General features: G+C 38.5%; 1 protein-coding gene across 6 annotated transcripts in view; it reads left to right on the top strand.

Moving 5' to 3' along the window:
- The window catches only part of LOC145984049 (protein O-linked-mannose beta-1,2-N-acetylglucosaminyltransferase 1-like), a 570,971-nt gene that overhangs the window by 448,437 nt on the left and 104,337 nt on the right, over nt 1–18,197 (top strand). The gene's annotated exons all lie outside the window — the stretch shown is intronic.

Genomic DNA, 18,197 nt, shown 5'->3' on the forward strand with positions numbered 1-18,197 from the left:
GCACTTCAAATAAACGCGCAAGAATTTAGTACCGGTCTTATCCTTTTCTAGATTAATATGCCTGCACATAGATCAGTAAGCCCGGAGAAAAATGTAAAATTAGGATACGAATAGTTCATAATACAAATGCAGATGTAGTTCTAACGTTTAGTTAGATATTTACCTTCAGTGTAAGGGATGAATAATTATTTGATTCATAACGTATTGTAAAAACCAGAGGAACCTCGTTCTAATCCCCTGGAAAGGCGTACGTAACTGCTGCCTTATTTGATCTCAGATCCCATTATTCTCATATTCGCTATTATGCAAAAGTGATCGAAAAGTGAAGCAAAATGAAGCAAACCAAACATGACAGTTACACTTTCCGCTATCATCTCGATTAACCAAGAAGGAAAACATAACTGAAAAATGAATTCACCTCACACAAGAATAATTTTCGATTAGGTTTTACCAAACTCTCTTGACAAATTCGTAGGTTGTAAATTACTAGCGTCAGTTCATAAACTGATAACCAAAATATATTTATTGATTTCACATGACGGAAAAAATATTTCAACACTTCTATGAAAGCATTGTATGAGGTGACAAAACATGTTAGATTTATGTTTGTTACAGATTCTGTTTGATATTGCCAGATGAGAAGAATGAAAAACATATTTAGTCATAGCCATGCTCTTTTTGTAATATGTCATTTTTTTACGCAGAGATTCGCCAACTTCGTTTTCTCAAAGAATTTACTGTATGGAGAATTCATTATTACAAATAAGGCATTACTATTAACAATATGACACTAATTACATAGCCCTGCATTTTTGGGAAAAATTCGGATGATTCCAAATCAATATGTGATTCTGTAAGTATTTTGAATGCTGATCAAGGAAATTACATCCATTTTTTCCTATCACGTAAGGGAATTTCACATCAAAATTCTCATATTCGCCATTCCATTACTCCTATTATAGAACGCAATAAAATATATTTAAACAATGGAAATTTCTGTTATTTACAAACCTGCAAATATTTTAAATGCTGATGACGGATATGACATAAATTTCTTCCCATCATGTCAGATTTTTTTCTTAGATCAGGATTTTTCTCCACTTCATCAAGTTCAATCAACCCACCATATTATAACATTGGGTTTTGGACATTTTGTGAAGGAAATGTTGAGGGATTTCGAAAATGGAATTTACGTATTCAAAGTTTACAATTTTCATGCTAATGTGTCTTGAGAAGACAGAAGGTGGATTAAGTGCTTACTTAATGTGATTTATAGTTCAAAATTGGAGGATTTGTATTCTAGAAAAACGATATTTTATCACCATCTATTGGGAAAATGATGAAACTACACATTTTATTGTGAAATTTAAGGCAGTTAATATATGGCTGTTTTCTGAAAAACTACACGTGATTGCTGAAAATGGATTTCATTTTTGGAATCAGCATGCTGAAATTATTCAGAGACAACAGTCATCTGCTAGTCATTCAAACCCATGCAGGCTGGTGTTATCTACGCACTATATTAAAGTTGTCCCCGGCTCGATACCCAGTGGAGGCACATAGTTGTTCGGATCCCACTTTAATCTGTAGGTCCAGTCTAGGTTAGCATATTTGTGCATAAAGTGGCCTTAAAAGATCAAACAAACATTATTTTTCTGTATTTTGGTACATTTTCATGGCGTATATGAAATCTGTAAATTAAATGAAACCTAAATTGTAAAATGTAGACGCTACCTGAAATATCGACAACACAGTTATAGCTTATTTTGTCATGCAACTAATATGTTGGCTTCTGCGCATACATATGCAACTCTTTTCGTTTAAACTCGGCGCTCGAGTTGGAGGTGGTTTAGATGGGGGGGGGGGGGTTGTATCCCAACGGCTGTCTCATTGTCAGCATGTTAACCCATAGGTACATCCCACCGGTTAGCCCCAGGGCTTGGCTCGAACAAACATGCATTTGTTCTAGCACTTTCAAAAGTCGAAGCACATTGCGATTCACTGAATTTTGAAGTTTGTATTTAAAAGTTGAATTTTAAAATAATTAGTACTTTACTTCAAAGAGCTCGATATTCATTGTAATGGAACTATCAAAACATCAATAATGTACCTTATCACTGAATGCTCATCTCTCATGTTGGCACTTGCAAGTTGTAGCCTTGTCTTTTAATTTGTCTGGCACAAATAGAAAATAATAAAGGGACAATATATGGTTGTCGATGATGCCGTAGAATATGTCTATGTGGTTTGTTTGAACGTAGTCTCCACACTGTTTACGGAGTCTACATGCACACATTGGAATACAGAGAAAACAAGAGTACAAAAAAAAAAAATATCTGGGAAGCACTTTGGCAAGTGATTAAAACTGTGAGATCAAAGTATAATAGTCATGACAAATTACAGTTTATTATAAAATTGAAATTTTTATGTTCTGTCTGTGTATAGCGTATTGCTCTATGGATCGGAAATGTGGAAGAGGGATGTGGACAGACTTGTTGCGTTTGAGATGTGTTTTTGGCGATGAATGGGAAGTTAAGTATATATATGAGGTGCGCAATAAACTAGTAGTCTGTAGTTGAAATAATTAATGAAAATAGACAGGTTTTTAAAGTGATGTGTAGTAGGAAAATAAACAGGATAGGATGTGTTTTCATGAAGAAGAAATGGTGTTGAGAATGAACAAGACAGAAAGGAAGATGACTTTGGATAACTTGGTGGGAGGGGTGGGGGATATGTGGCAAATTGAAGTTGAAAACTGTACATGGAAGAGGCTGAAGACTGGAGGGACCCCATTGCGGAGAGAATGCCAGATTGTGATGATGATTATTTTCATAAAATCGTTATTTGCATTCTGGTCGTTTGTATCTCCTGAAACTGATTTTCATTGTGTTACATATTGTTTCACATACATTTTGCAGTGTCAAATGTGCTTACCCTATGTGAAAGATTTACTTCAACCTCTACAAACTTCCGTGCTTTTGCTTATATGATTAGTTATTTTAAGGACGAGAGTTTCCTTCACTAAGTGCGAAGAGCCGAACAAGAGGGTGTCGGGTGGAAGCTGAAATTTTACATGGGCATTTATGGAAGTATTACCTTTTTGAGTACTCTTGGAATATATTCGTTCCTGCACAAAGCACATGGTCAGAAATAATGTGCTTTGAAGAACTGGCCACTACGAAAAATATCAAACATTACTCTATGGTTACTGAAAAATTTACGTTGAAGAGTGAGCGCTTTCATTCTCTACAAAGTAAAAACATATTTGTTAATGATACTTTTAATACGTTTAACCTTGATTAATAATTGTTTTAAAGATCATCTTACAACTGCTACGTGAGGAGCGTAGTCCATAATCTAGAACTCATTGGTCTATTATCTTCTAATACTTGCGGGCATTTTGACAGAATTGAAATAAATATGCACTCTATGCGAAACAGTACCTCATCCTCATTACGTCGCGTCGATGAGGATGAAAGAACAAACACAACGAAACAACTATGCCCCGAAGGAGATGGCTCTGACCCAGAACCTTCGGCTTCCACTACTGAGAACGCACACGCGAGCGTCATATTAGCTCAGTCAAGTTCACTTGCACTTTTTGACACTAGGTGTAGTGCGGGTGAATCCTAGTGTTAGGCTGATGCAAGGAAATCGTGGTCAACCATGTAGACACTGTACGCAAGAATAATGGTGTTTAAGTTCAAAAAATTCAACATTTGCCTGCTTGCTGCTTTCAACGTTCACTTGATTGATTAGCACGTACCACGTAACCCTACGCCTCTACTCCGGCAGTTTCGTTCTTTTACAGCGTATTTGCGGAAAATACAATTAAACTTACAAGTCGCAGACCTCTTAATTACAGACTGGAAACGATGCGCCTTTGTTTGAAGCCGCTCAACTTTGCTTGCGCATAACCCTGGGGGTATAAATATGGCGGAGATGCACATTAGAGCTTGTTCAGTTTTCATATTGACGGAGAAATATTTTTTCACTCACTAGTGTAGTATGTAGAGTTATATCCTTCTTAGTAAACTTAAAAATTGCAATCTTGTGTGGTGCAATGATTCACAATCTTGAAAATAGTTGTTACAAGTGGAAATATGAAGGTATGCTCGCCACCATGGCTTCGAAACTTTTGGCTTCAAGTTGACCTAAACGCTCATAAGACTCAACGCTTCCGGTCTGGAGGTATGTGGTACAAGTGTATCAAAATACGCTGTATTTATTTATTTATTGATAGAGCTCAACAGGCTGAGCCCAATTATAGTGCTCTAATTACATAATATTACTACAATTGATTCAGTGTTCCAGTAATAGTATTTTTAAAATTGTATAAATTCATTGCAAAAATATCAATTGTGTTATTTACACATGAAATTGTGTTGAAAGAGTTGCACGCTCTCCACACCGGAGAGGTAGAAAGGATTGAAGTTTTCGCTCTCTGGCAATGAAAGATTTTGTGCTTGGGGCGTGTTTTGGAACTGGGAACATTAAACGATACGGCTGACAATAAGTTGGAATCGTCTATTATACCGTTAATCACTTTATACAGAAAGAGCAGGTCATTTACTTGTCGTCGGAGTGCTAGTTTGTTTTAGTTGGTCTCCGAGACTAGATTATCGTATGAATCGAATGTTGGATATTCTCCACAGGCTTTGAATTTGAGATATCTAAGAAACTTTGACTGATCACGTTCTAGTTTATGAATTAAGTCTATTTGAGTGGGATTCCAGATTACTGACGCATATTCTAGTTTTGACCGTACGAGGGAATAGTAAAGTATTTTCACTGGTTCTATTTTCGTGAAGTCGTGGCTTGACCGGATTATAAAACCTAAGTTTCTGAAAGCGTCGTTAGTAACAGTTTCAATATGCTTATTAAATTTGAGCTTAGTGTCGAAGGTCACTCCGAGGTCTTTAATTTCATTTTTGCGCGTGATTTGTACATTTTTAATACGGTATGGAAACACACAAGGAGCTTTGCGTTTTGTGTAAGTGACTACGCTGCATTTTGTTGGGTTAAGATCAAACTTGTTATTTTTACACCAAGAAACCACTCTGTCTATATCTTCCTGTAGTTTCAAGCAGTCGTCAGAGGTAGTTATTTCGTAGAAAAGCTTAAGATCGTCGGCGAAAAGCAACTTTTGAGAATTTTGTATGCAATTTGGTAAGTCGTTGATAAGTAATAAAAACAAAAGCGGTCCAAGATTGGACCCTTGGGGAACACCAGAATGTGGAGTGAAGGGACGACTTTTGATTTTCCCGTATATTACAGTTTGCGTTCGATCGGCTAAATATGAAGCGAAGAAATTTAAAGTATTAAGTGAAATATTGAATGATGCAATTTTCTGTAGTAATATATCATGGTCAATTTTGTCAAATGCCGTAGTAAAATAGGTGTATATTGCATCGGCTTGTCCTGTGTTATCTAGTACATTGCATGCGTAATGGGTAAAGTTAGCTAAGTTTGTTACGGTAGACCTGTTTGGAGTAAATCCATGATGATAAGGAGAGAGAACTGGATTGATGTGTGCTAACATCCTCTTGTAAATGATTTGTTCAAATATTTTAGCAAGACTAGAAAGGATTGCTATCGGTCTATAATTTTCTAAGCTTGATCTTTGGTGAGACTTGGGGATAAGACAGACTGACGATGTTTTCCATCTTGAAGGAAAAGTATTGGTATCGAGGGAAAGGTTAAAAATTTGCAGCAAGGGATATTTTAAAATATCGCAACATCCTTTTACTATATATGGTGGTATGTTGTCGGGGCCGGTTGTTGATTTGGATTTCAAATTCTTAATGGCAGCTTCTACTTCACTTACGCGGACGTTGCACAAAGTGAAAATACCAAGTTGTTCCTTAGAAATTGATATTTTCAGATTATTTACTTCATATTTAGCACTTTAGGCTGCGTACACAGAATGAAAGTAAGTTGCAAAGGCATTCGCGATATCATTTTTGTCTGTCAATATGTCTGCGCCGACTTTAATAGCTTCGCAGTTTTGATGGGACTTTTTACTTTTGATATAGGACCAGAATCGCGAAGGGTCGGCACTTATCTGGTCTTCAGACTGTTTTATGTAATTAGTGTGAGCTACAGTTATGTCTTTCTTAACCTGTGCGCGGAGCAGAAGGAATTTTTCCCTATGGTATTCTTTGTTTGTAATACTTTTCTTCCATTTTAACCTGTGGTAAGATTAGCATTAATCGTTTTCACTATAGCAAGCGTAAACCAGCAAGGGTATGTTGAGTTCTGTAATTTTTTTAAGGGGAACGCACTCATGAAATATGCCATAAATTAATCCGTAGAAAATATCAACAGCTTCATTTACGTTATCGGCGCTATTTATTAGATTCCAATCCGTTTGTGATACCAATCTGTAGAGTTTTGAATAGTCGGCTTTCTTAAAGTTGTAGGTGGAAAAGTTTTGTTTTGACCTTTTATTTGATTTTACGGAATGGCATTGGATCTCATTTATTGAGGGGTGATGTGTGTCTTCCGGTAGGAGAGGGTGCAACTCTCTGCTTACATCTACATTACTAACATTCGTTAATATAAGGTCAAGTAACCTATTGTTTACATTTTCAATATTGTTTGCTTCCCTGAGAGCATTGTAAGACATAAAAAGTTGTAGATCTTGACACACTGGCGTAAGACTTAATAAATCTGCGTCTACACTTGTAATCTCTGGTAAATTAAAGTCACCACAGAATAGTATTTTGTATGGGTTTCAACAAAGTCATAAAATTTGTCATATAATGCCTTAGTTGATTTGGGGGGGAAGTACACAACACCAATATAGATAGGACATTTCTTGTTAAACAATACTTTAACTAAGATGGAGTCAGGCTGTTGCATCGGTTCTCCTACCAAAAAGGACGAATGGTCGTTTTTTTACAGCCACAAGTGCACCACCTCCACTCACTTTGCCACTAAGGTCACGGCTTCGATCACATCTGTACACAGTGTACCGGGAATCAAAGTATTCGGAACTCAGGTGAGACGACGTTAACCACGTTTCATTAACACACACTACGTCCAGATGGCGCCTCAGTACGTTCTCATAAAAAGGCCTAGTCTTGTTTCTCAAACTGCGAACATTTTGATAATAGAACGTCAAATAGTTATGAGCATTACTTCCTTGGGAGTAATGCTAAAACACATGCTATTATAAATTCGATGACCCTGTACATAACGTCGGATTTTTTTAAAAAAAATATATATCTAATATCCCGCTAGAATTCATTTGTAGTATCAACTGAATTCAACATATAACGTTTTCGTTCAGTTCGGCGTTTAAGGTCCAGTGCTATCATTACTGGAAAAGAAACTGAAGTTATCTACACCACGTACACAATGTTGAAGTTTGTACAGCAAGATACCAGCAACAGTTCATAGGAACGTAGGGCACCCAGGAGGCTCTTTAGAACGCGGTGAGAAGACTTCACATTCCCTGTCCAGTAGTCTTTATTGTTTCTCCTCTGTGCGGCTGCTACTGGCGCTTTCGTTAGGTTGGAATTGATGTGTGCAAGCCTTTATTGCGAGGTTGCCTTGGCCTCTGCTTCAATGCGTTCGAAGACAGCGTTAGATGAGCCTTCGTGAAACGCAATTCCCTCAGACCTCAGAGATTGCGGAAACTTTTATTTTCCTACTAGCTGATTACCCGGCGTTGCCCGGGTGTTTATTTATCCCAATCTTATATTAAACATGTACATAATGAATTCTAACTATAGTGTAAAATGTAACTAATTTTAAATGTGATTGTGAATGTCACCAATTAGCTTAGCGACTCCGAAAACTATGTCTAAGGTCATTTGTGGCATTTTATTTCTCACCCCCTCTCACCCCCCCCCACCCCCCATGCCGATAGGTGATGAACTTGAGTTGAACCGCATTGGGAGTGTCACGAAAACTATGGATTCCATTCGCAACACAGCCTGAATGTTAGACAACCCGAGAAACACTATCGTTGTGCGGATTGCATAGTCACGGATGTCTGTCTGTGCGGAATTTAATGTCGGCGGTTCTCCACTATTTTTACGTGTCACCCCTTCTCACCCCACCCCTAGGGGTGCCAGGGGTGTCTTACTCCAAAATATTATTTCCAGATTGCAAGTGACACGTGTACCAAGTTTGGTTGAAATTGTTCCAGGCGTTCGAGAGTTATGCTGGAACAAACAAATATCCACACACACAAACACACACACACATCCATTTTTATACATATAGATAGACGATAGATAGAGAGAAGATGGGAATCTTAACAAAATGACTTGTGGAGCTGTAAATGACGGTTTATGTCTACATGTTTGCTAATATATTAGATTATGAAGTTCAGCACTGTCTTTCAAATCACTTTACATCGATTATGAACTCTTTATTTTTAATGTATTTTTCCTCCTATTCGCAGAACAGTGTTTTCTCACTTCTTTTGTTTCTATGCAGTTTTGCATAAAACTATTGCAGAATATAACTATTGTTAAGTTTTCGCTATACTGTATCCCGGGAATCTCTGGAGCAAGGTCCCGCATAACGGTAGGGTAAGAACAAGCGAGTAGGCGGGGTGAAGCAGTACACGCTGCTACAAAAGCTGGTATCTGCAGTAGCTTTCCCCCTTCTATGGAAACCCATTCCCTCTCACGCGTTCATTGGTTGATCCCTCTGAAGTCACTAGTTGCGCAGAGACTTGTTTTCGTTCGCTTGCTCCAGATTCCTGAGACAGTATAGTGTGCAAGCATTCAGCAGTGGTTTTCTCACATTTGTGAAGCATGCAGAAATTGATATAAATGTGTATATTTCAACACGATTTATTGGCCAATGCTTATTTCTCATAACACGATTTTGACCAATGAGTGAGTTGCATGTCGAGAATTCAACAGTGGATGGGAGTAATGTCCAATCGATTGAACAAACTGCCGAAAATAAAATATGTCAACATACCTATCGGTAGCTAGAGAACCTGTAATTTACGACAGTATAAATGTTGATGTTGAATACTGATAATGGGCTCCATTATATTGTGCAATAAGGCGCATCCCCACTATGCCAGCTGGCAAGGCCTCGCGCAAAAGTCGTTCTGCTTTGCCGAACTCGACAGACGTCCCCACAGGACTGCGTGTGGAGACGTGCATTAGTGTATAGTTCTGGTTTGACGGCTTGTTGACAGCACTCGTGAAATACTCCGTGGAAATGCATGACAAGCACGGTTGACAACATTCTTGTTTTAAAGAAGAAACAAATTAAACAGTTTTTGTCTTAAACATGTTTTAATCAAAAACATGTTAAACAAATGAAGCGTTTAAAACAATGCTATAAGACTTATTTTCTAAGAATGATGAATAATAAGGAATCTGTTAATCATCCAAGGAATGACTGCGTCTCTAGTTATAAAGTAAACACTTGATTTACTTCTTAAAATACCTATTTACGCTACTCTTATATCTCGCATGTAAGCTGTTCGAGAGGAATAAACTAATCCACATTATTCAAGTGCTAGCTACTCTGTTTTCCGAAATATATTCATCGTGAATGCAACAAAATACTGACATTAAAACTAAAGTGACGTATTTAGAAATATATTTCGGGGCGGGTTCGAACCAACTGTCTCAAAATAATACTAATAATAATAAGGTTTAAAGTAAAATAATTATATTAAATCAATTAAAATAGTATTAATTCAAATATTCAAATTAATTAATAATATACTATTTTTATTACATGAAGAGTTAAAAGGACGGCATAAGAATAGTGATATAACAGCACGTATTCATTGTCTAACTTACGTGGGCCAAATTTATATAAAAAAAGCCCTGGGAAGTAAAAGGGATATTAATGTCAAATAGATAAACAATTGAACATTTATTAAACATAACATAGGATATTAGATCCAGATGACTAAAAGTAAAGTTCCTGGTAATATTTTATGCATGTTGTTATAAATAAGTATAAATATTGCATAAATCTTCTTTGGTACTGTCATTCAGAGTCGTATGATCCCAATATATAATCCTTGCCTTGCCTTCCAATAAGTTTGGCAGAAATAAATAACCTTAGATTAAACAACAAATATATTATTATTCTTTAATTTGAGTGATTTTATTATTTTCATTATTCAATTTTTGTACTTAGTAAGTCTTTCGGGGGGTTCCGGATCCCCTGGACCCCCGTAAATACGTCCTTGATTAACAACTATGTGCAGTGTGTCAAGTGCGGAACAAATCTGTTTCATGCATATACTTTTCAAATTTATAAATGTTTTAAACACTTGCAGAGGAAGAAGAAGAAAGAAAACAGAGCCAGGTGTATTAAACGTGCCCCATGGGTACTCATTACAATATGTTTGTTCCTTAACTGAATATATATTTTCAGCCACAATAAACAAAATGACTCGGATTGAATGAATAGACAAAGTTACAAAACACGCAAATAACCAGAGTATATATTATCAAAATGTGTTTGAAACGGGTCTAAGAAATACGTTACAACACTGTTTTAAACGTTTTAAACATTTGTAAAAAACAATGTCGTGTTTAATACAGGTTTAAAATAAGTTTTATAAGTTATTTCTTTAAGTTGAGATTCCGTCCAGTCCACTCCATGATCAAAAGTTGAAGAAACAAGACCTAATCCTTCCCTAACCTGCCAGACACGTTCCGCTCCACTCGATGCGTCCCCTACTTCGAGCGTCCACACGATTTCCTTTGAAGAAAACCGCTACTAGTCGGGTTGGAATCGGCCTGGCAACTGGCCTGTCGACACAGGCCGACGACTCAATGTCCGGTAAAAATGGCAAACCGAAAAAATGGCAAACGGAAGAAATGGCCAAAGTGAAAATTGCAAATGGAAAAATGGCGAAAATAGAAATCACAAATAGGAAGCAAAAGTTATTTAGTTGTATAGCACTGTCGGTATAAATTATCCTAGTTTTCATCTCTGGCAGTTGTCAAGTATGAAGTATGAAATGTTCTCTCATACCGTTCAAAATCAGAGTGGCAGAGATGGGACGCGCCTTTATGATTTCACATGGACATTTATTTTTATTAAAATCCAACTAATTTTCCTTGGCTAGGTGCGTGAGATTGATGCATACCTTATTTGTTGTTGTTTATCAATTAGGAGGGAGAATTTTGATTTCACACACACACTTGTATTATTTTACTTAATGTCTTCTTACAATAGGGTGACCATACGTCCAGCCGCGTCCCCACTATGCCAGTCGGCAAGGCCTCGCGCAAAAGCCGAGCAAGTGGGTACGTGTCGTCGGCCTCTGTCGACAGGCCTGTTGCCAGGCCGAATCCAACCCGACTAGTAGCGGTTTTCTTCAAAGGAAATCGTGCCCACGCTCCAAGAGGGGGAAGCACAGACTGGCGCCAAGCCTGTCTGGCAGGGTAGGAAAGGATTAGGTCTTGTTTCTTCAACTTTTGATCATGGAGTGGAGTGGACGGCTCACAAGTTATAGCATTATATAAATATAAAACAACATATAACTTATTTTAAACCTTTAAAACACACGACATTGCTTTTTACAGTTGTTTAAAACACAGTGTTGTATTTTATTAGACTTGTTTAAAACACATTTTGATACTTGTATTTGATACTCTGGTTATTTACGTGTTTTGTAACTATGTCTTTTCATTCACTCCGTGTAATTTTGTTTATTGTGCACAAAAGTCTGTTCAGTGGCTGAAAATGTATTTTCAGTTAAAGAAACATATGGTACCTGTGAAAACCAAGTCTAAATTTGAGAGACATTAATGCTAAAAAAGATGTAGCCTATTGTTTTGTAAGTGTTTCGTTATTTGTAGAGCAGTGAATAAGCATGCAGTTTCTTTACAGAATTGTAAAAAGAATTTCAAGTTCCTGCCTCTTGACACAAAGAAAAAAGGAAAATCTAGAGTTGTGTGTTCTGATATGTGGGGTAAGGTTTTAGGGTAGATGTACGCGTATAAACGTTTGATGAAGAATAAAACTGCTGTCAGGAACATGGGTTCTTCTGGTATTAATCAACTTCAGTGTAGGACTAATCAGAAAGGACGAGAAATGCTATGTAAGTCATACCGAGATTATAATAATTATACCATTTGACAGTGGCCGCGGTGGCTCAGTCGGTAACGCGTCTGACTACTATGCTAAGGTCCTGGGTTCGATCCCCGGCCGGTTCAAATCCGGGAACTTTTCTAACGATGGAAGCGGCCCCGGCACCCACCCAGCGTCGAATAACATGGGTAACTGGGGGAAACCCTGGGGAGTAAAGGCGGTCAGGGGCGTGATGCTGATCACATCACCCCCACTCACGACCGGATCAAGAAAGTATGGGGCGTTACCCCCACACCACCTATATGCCTTCATAGCGTGGTGCTATGCACAGGGGAGCACTTTACCTTTTTTACCATTTGACATATTTAATTCATTGTTTGTGGTGTATCATTTATCTGATCCATCCTTTAATAAATAATAATAATAAGTTAATATTAACAACAATTTTATAATTAGGCCTAACATCTTTCAAGGGGGGGAGGAGGTAAAGTGATCTCCTTGAGATGTCCCGTTTTTTTGGGTCACAATTGTATGGTATCTTACAAGCAAACGGTCGACACCAAGTTTTGATCCCACAAACCTGCGCAAGCTGTCTTCCAAGATTAAAGGGGGGGGGGGATGTGGTTCGTTCTGTGGTAATCGTTTGGTCGTACCCTAATGAATCGATGTTCGCATTCGCACCATGACGTCAGCACCACCCAGCGGGGGGTGTAATGGGGTGTCGCAATTGCCTTGTTAGCGAAGGTCCAAAGTTGCAGCAGTGTAAGACGAGAGGAGAGGCATTCAATTCCTTTTTCACTCTTCCCCCTTCCACACGGCAGGTAACAGACATTCTCTGCTCGAGATCCATGACGTTGTTCGAATACTTTAAATTTGCATTAGTTTGGTATTGTTTTTTCCAGGTTTGTTAAAAGGTCCTGGAATTTTAAATACATTTAATTCCGGTCCAGGATAGAAAATCAGCAAGCGTAAATGTGTTCTAGACCGTAAACAACCTTTTTATCTGTAAAGTATTTACATTCGGTCTGGAAACCTTTTTTTCCGGATCAATTTAAATACTGTCGAGGAACCTTTTTTCCGGATCAATTTAAATGCGGTTTAGGAACCTTTTTCAATGAAACAATTCGCAACTTGGACCGAATTGAAATTGTGCGAGAAAAAAAGTTGCGGAACTCATTAGTTCTTGGATCTTTAACAACCCTATTTTCTTCCAAGTGCGTATGTATTTCAACAACCACAAACAGGTCAAATCCATGGCTTGAGATTGCTTTCTGCCCAATTTTATATAATTGTGAAATAAATGGGGAAGAGGTGACCTTCTGGGAAGGAATTCCCAAGTCAACCTCTCTTCACGTAGCACACTCAGGAACTGCTAGCTTGTAGGCTAACGAGGGTCTGATGACTAGACCCACAGTCAATATAATCCTCTATTGGGCTTTGTGTGTTTTGTCCTTGTGTGTGCCGAGTGCCCCCTTACACACTGTTATAGTAGCTACCGTCACTTTTCCAAGCTCTAATCGTTTTTTTAGACCTAGCCTTCATATTGTTACTGCTTTTACCCGTATATCGTGACGGGTTAATTTACATAAATGTGACAGAAGAGGAGTTTTTCTTCGAGAGCGCAGACTCGTTCATGTCACCATTTCTCCGTGCTGTAGCTCGAACGAGTTTGAGTTTCAAGTCCAAGTTCATAGATAGGTTAGTCGGGACTGGACCTACAGCTTAAAGTGAAACCCGAATATACCCGAAATATATTTTATTTTTTAAAAAAATGAATCAATAAAATTACGTTAATTAGGTTAAATGTATAATAGCTGCTAATACTTTAAAAAAGATCAATGTAATTTATTTACGGTAGTTGAATAACTCGCGTAAATGCGGTTCTTAGTTCTTAACAGTAATTTCTCGAGTCAACTCTTTTTTCAACGTAGACTCAGCCTTCTTGATTGGAATAGAGATTTTACTCCTCAGATTACAGCCTGAAATGGAAAATGTTATCTGGGGGGATGTTTGGTGGAGCCTTGGGGTTAGCTGGGGGATGTTCTTATGGTTTAACAGGGTGACAGTGAGACAGCTGGGGGATGCTTTGCGAGAATTTTGCTAGCTGGGGTGTAATACCATGCACCCCCCCTCAATTCGAGCACTGCCTCAGATATACACTCACAAAAAGTTTGGAATATTTTTATATTATGCATTAGGTGATATGCACAGCCTTGGAATGGAACAACACATGGTATCTGTGTCTGCTGGACGTTTTCTTTTCGCCGACATATACCACCGTACCTATAACCTATTGCCTAATGTAACACTATTCAAAATTTGATGTGCATAATATAGCAATATTCCAAACTTTTTGTGAGGTGCGTGTTATTGCTTCTATTCTTAGTAAATAGTTTATCAAGAAAGTTGCTTTTATTTATTCATATCGTTATTGATAAGGGTCTTCTCCCCATACATAGACTTAGTGTTGTGACACCCAATATTTTAATTTCAATCCTTCAACGGGGAACATTCAGTGTGGAGAGATGGGATGGATAAGTCGCTGAGGGGATATCTCTGGATCGGACCTGTTTTCTTGAAAGAACTCGTGAGCCGTCCACAATATTAAGATTCATACATGATGAAATTATAGTAGATGTGTTCTTCCACGCAATGCTACATGCACGGTTGGTCAATAATGAAGGTCTACCGAATTTCAACCTTGGAAAAACTTCTGTAAGAAATCACGTCTGGAATATTTGGAAGGTTGAAGATCCAAACTCTGTTAGAATTCATATGTGAAAGTTGTAGTAAACAACCACCAGCGTTAACTAAATTTTGGAAGTAGGTTGTTTAGCTTGCCATGTACTGTAGTGCAGCCGACGGCAAACGTAATAGTGGGCAAACTGCCCATCATCTTGTTCATTCACTCAATTGTTTGCAATGTCAGGTTGAAAATTGAAACGTAAAAGCCAGTGATCAGAGTACAACTTCTGCTCTAGTATCAGTTCAAATGTATTTCTTGAAAAAGCATAGGATATAGAAGAAAAAGAACGAAATAAGCGATTGACAATTTCCCCACAATTATCTTTGACGCTTATTGTACACTCAACGGCTAAAGTAGGCAAATTGTCCATCACCATTTTCATTCAGGCTATTTTCCACAGTGTGAAGATCATGAACTGAAATTAAAACGCCAATAGGAAGAGGACATTATCTGCTTCGCATCAACAGAATTCCATTCCTTAAACGTCGTCGCCTTGTAATCAGGGATCCCGGGTTCGATAGCCCGTGGAGGCACGTGGTAGTTCGGATTTCATTTTAAACTGTAGGTCCAGTTCCGATTAGCTTTCTGTGCATCAAGTGTACTTAAAACTTAAATCAAACCCAACCAAACCATTCCTTAAAACAACACATTGAGCAGAATAATGAAGAGCCGACGGAATTCAAGTGGGCGGGCGGGAGAGTTCAACCTTGTTTACCATGGTATATACTGTGCAGTTTTCGGTTGTTTAACAAAGACTCACGTTTATCCTCGAATTTTCCGAGAAAGAACAGAAGGTGCGCTTCAGGGCACGGGCCTCGATAATTGTTGATCTGAAGATACCGCGTCGTCTGGTTGGCGAAAGTAAATCGTGCCAACCTTTATGAACAAAGCAAACATTACAGAGTATGCAGTGAACATTTCCTCTCAATTAAGTTCATAAGCCACTTTTCTCTGTGACTTTTAGTACAAATGGATCAAACTGGTGTGTTTAATCATACTTGCAATAATGTTTCCTTGTTTTTTGGTAGAAAAGTGCTGATACTTACGATAAGTTTTACGATATAAATGGTAATCTTCAAAGTTTAATTCATCTTGATAATTGTACGTTTTTACTTCATTATTTATTATATTTCGTTCGTTAACACAAACTGTTATTAATTGTTATTCGATCCATGAGAAAAGGTGCCGGTAGTAGGCCACGGAGGCCCGTATATCCCAAATTGTTAAAGCAAGGAGTGAAATTACTCTTCTCGAGCACCTCAACATTTTAAATTACAGCGCTTCAACAAACCTTAAAAGGAAACAGACGATAATGGCGGAGCCTTGGAATTTACAGTTAATCTTTACTGGATGTAAATGTTTCAAGCAGAATCCTAACCACTAATAAATACGAAAACAAATTGATTCCAGGTAGCTGGGTCAAGTAAATAAACACACATGAACTAGAGTTGGCCAAAGGTTTAGGCCCCTTTTCATTTCGTTATTGTCCAGTTCATATGGAACTACACCGCAAAACTACGCTTTTTCTCCATATTTTTCTGTCGACTGCGCAGAGAGTTTGAACATATGGAAAATTACCGCTACTTCCAGATGGCACGACATTGTCATTAATTTTATGCAATGTTACCGACATTTTACACAGTACTAACAAACTTACAGTTGTCGCACGTGTAACGAACGCTACGTGGTGGTTATTTCCTTGAAGACGACAAACAACTTGGCCGCGGACATGGCGGCGGTGCGAATCCTGACGTCATATGAAACCCACCTATACACTTTCAGATATCAGTATTTTGCCATGCCGTAAAGATAAAAGTTTGACTTCACACCTTTCTGGTGTATTAACAATGATTGAAAATTGATGCTCCGTCCGCTATGATGATCCAATGGTGTTTGTTTTCCTCAGATAGGAGACCACTATTGCCTATCTCTGCATATACGTACTGTGTTTCGTTGTGTCGTAATCTCCCTGAATGGTTTGGTAAGGCGTCGATGTTTGTACGTCAGTTCCATCAACTCAATTGTCCAGATTAACCAAGGGAGTTAGAGGAACTAAAATACGAATACAAATTGATTATTCCCAATAAGCATGTATGCATAACACAGTTAGAAGCCTCAGAACTCATTTGTATTTGTCTTCACGACGGCGAAAATGAACAATTAATTGATGGAATAGGTTGGAGAACAGCCACAAAGCAACGTCTTATAGCATTCGTCGTGTAGTTCGAATTTCGATGTGGCACACATGAATGATTCCGATCGCACTTAAAACTATAAGTCCTTTTCCGATTACACCGTGTCCCTTATATCTCTGGAGCAAGCGAATAAAACAAGTCTCTGCGCAAGTAGTGACGCGAGAGGGAACGGTATTGCGTGAAGGGGAGGGGGAGCGACTGCAGTAAAGCTTCGACGTCCAATGAGACGCGGGAAAACGCGGCAACAGAACGCAACAGACCCGTTTCCGGCGTCTCAGTGGGCGATAACCTTTAAGATAACCTGCAGACTTCTGGCACGGAAATTCCCGCTTCGGTTCCCTGTAGTGTGCATTACACCATTTGATTTCAATAGAAGCAGACAACAGAAGTTCTGTTGCTTTCTGTTGCCACGTTTCTCCGCGTCTCAGTGGACGTTTTAAGCTTTACCAGCCTTCGTGCTTCGTTCTGCCCACACGATCCCCCCCCCCCCTTCTCTGCCATTATGCGCGGCTTTGCTCCACAGATTCCGGGGATAGAGCGTAGTCCATGTGCACTAAGTGAACATATTCAAAACGAACTTACCAGAATTTTTCTACGTCATACTTATTCGTGCGATACATCATTTCATTTCTTTCCGACTTCATGAAAATAAAAATTTCGTATTTTGTGAATGTTGAACGCTAGTCATGTCGATATTTCATTGCTTTGAATCAATGTCTATTTTTCTGGTCACGTCTACATTCCACTCAATCGGGCTTTTACTACAGCAGCTCCTCTATTCATATCCAGTATATTGGTAGAATGTTTTGAGGAATACTTCATTCGCCCTTTACTGCACAAGCTGCGCGTGTGGGCTTGTGCTTTATAGAATAAAAGCTGCTCGCAAAAGAACAGGCATTTTTTTGCCCTGACGCCAGAGCGCACAGTGATTTTGTAGAAGAGCATTATTGAGTGTTTGAACCTTCATGCCTTCTATTATTTATATTGCGAGAGGTACGTGACGTCTAGTTCTCGGTGAAGCATCATCTCTTGCTTCTGAAATCTCCAGCAGCTGTGATGTGAAGCCTTAGTACTCATTTATATTTGCATTTCCTGGGCCTCCCCGATGGCGTATTGGTAACGTCGGCTTGAAATCAGGATCCACAGGTTCGATACCCTGTGGAGGTACATTGCGCAGTGGTTCGGATCCCACTTTAAACTGTAGGTCCGGTTCC

The sequence above is a fragment of the Lepisma saccharinum genome, chromosome 2 (assembly GCF_977018435.1).
Source record: "Lepisma saccharinum chromosome 2, izLepSacc3.1, whole genome shotgun sequence".
Taxonomy (NCBI): domain Eukaryota; kingdom Metazoa; phylum Arthropoda; class Insecta; order Zygentoma; family Lepismatidae; genus Lepisma; species Lepisma saccharinum.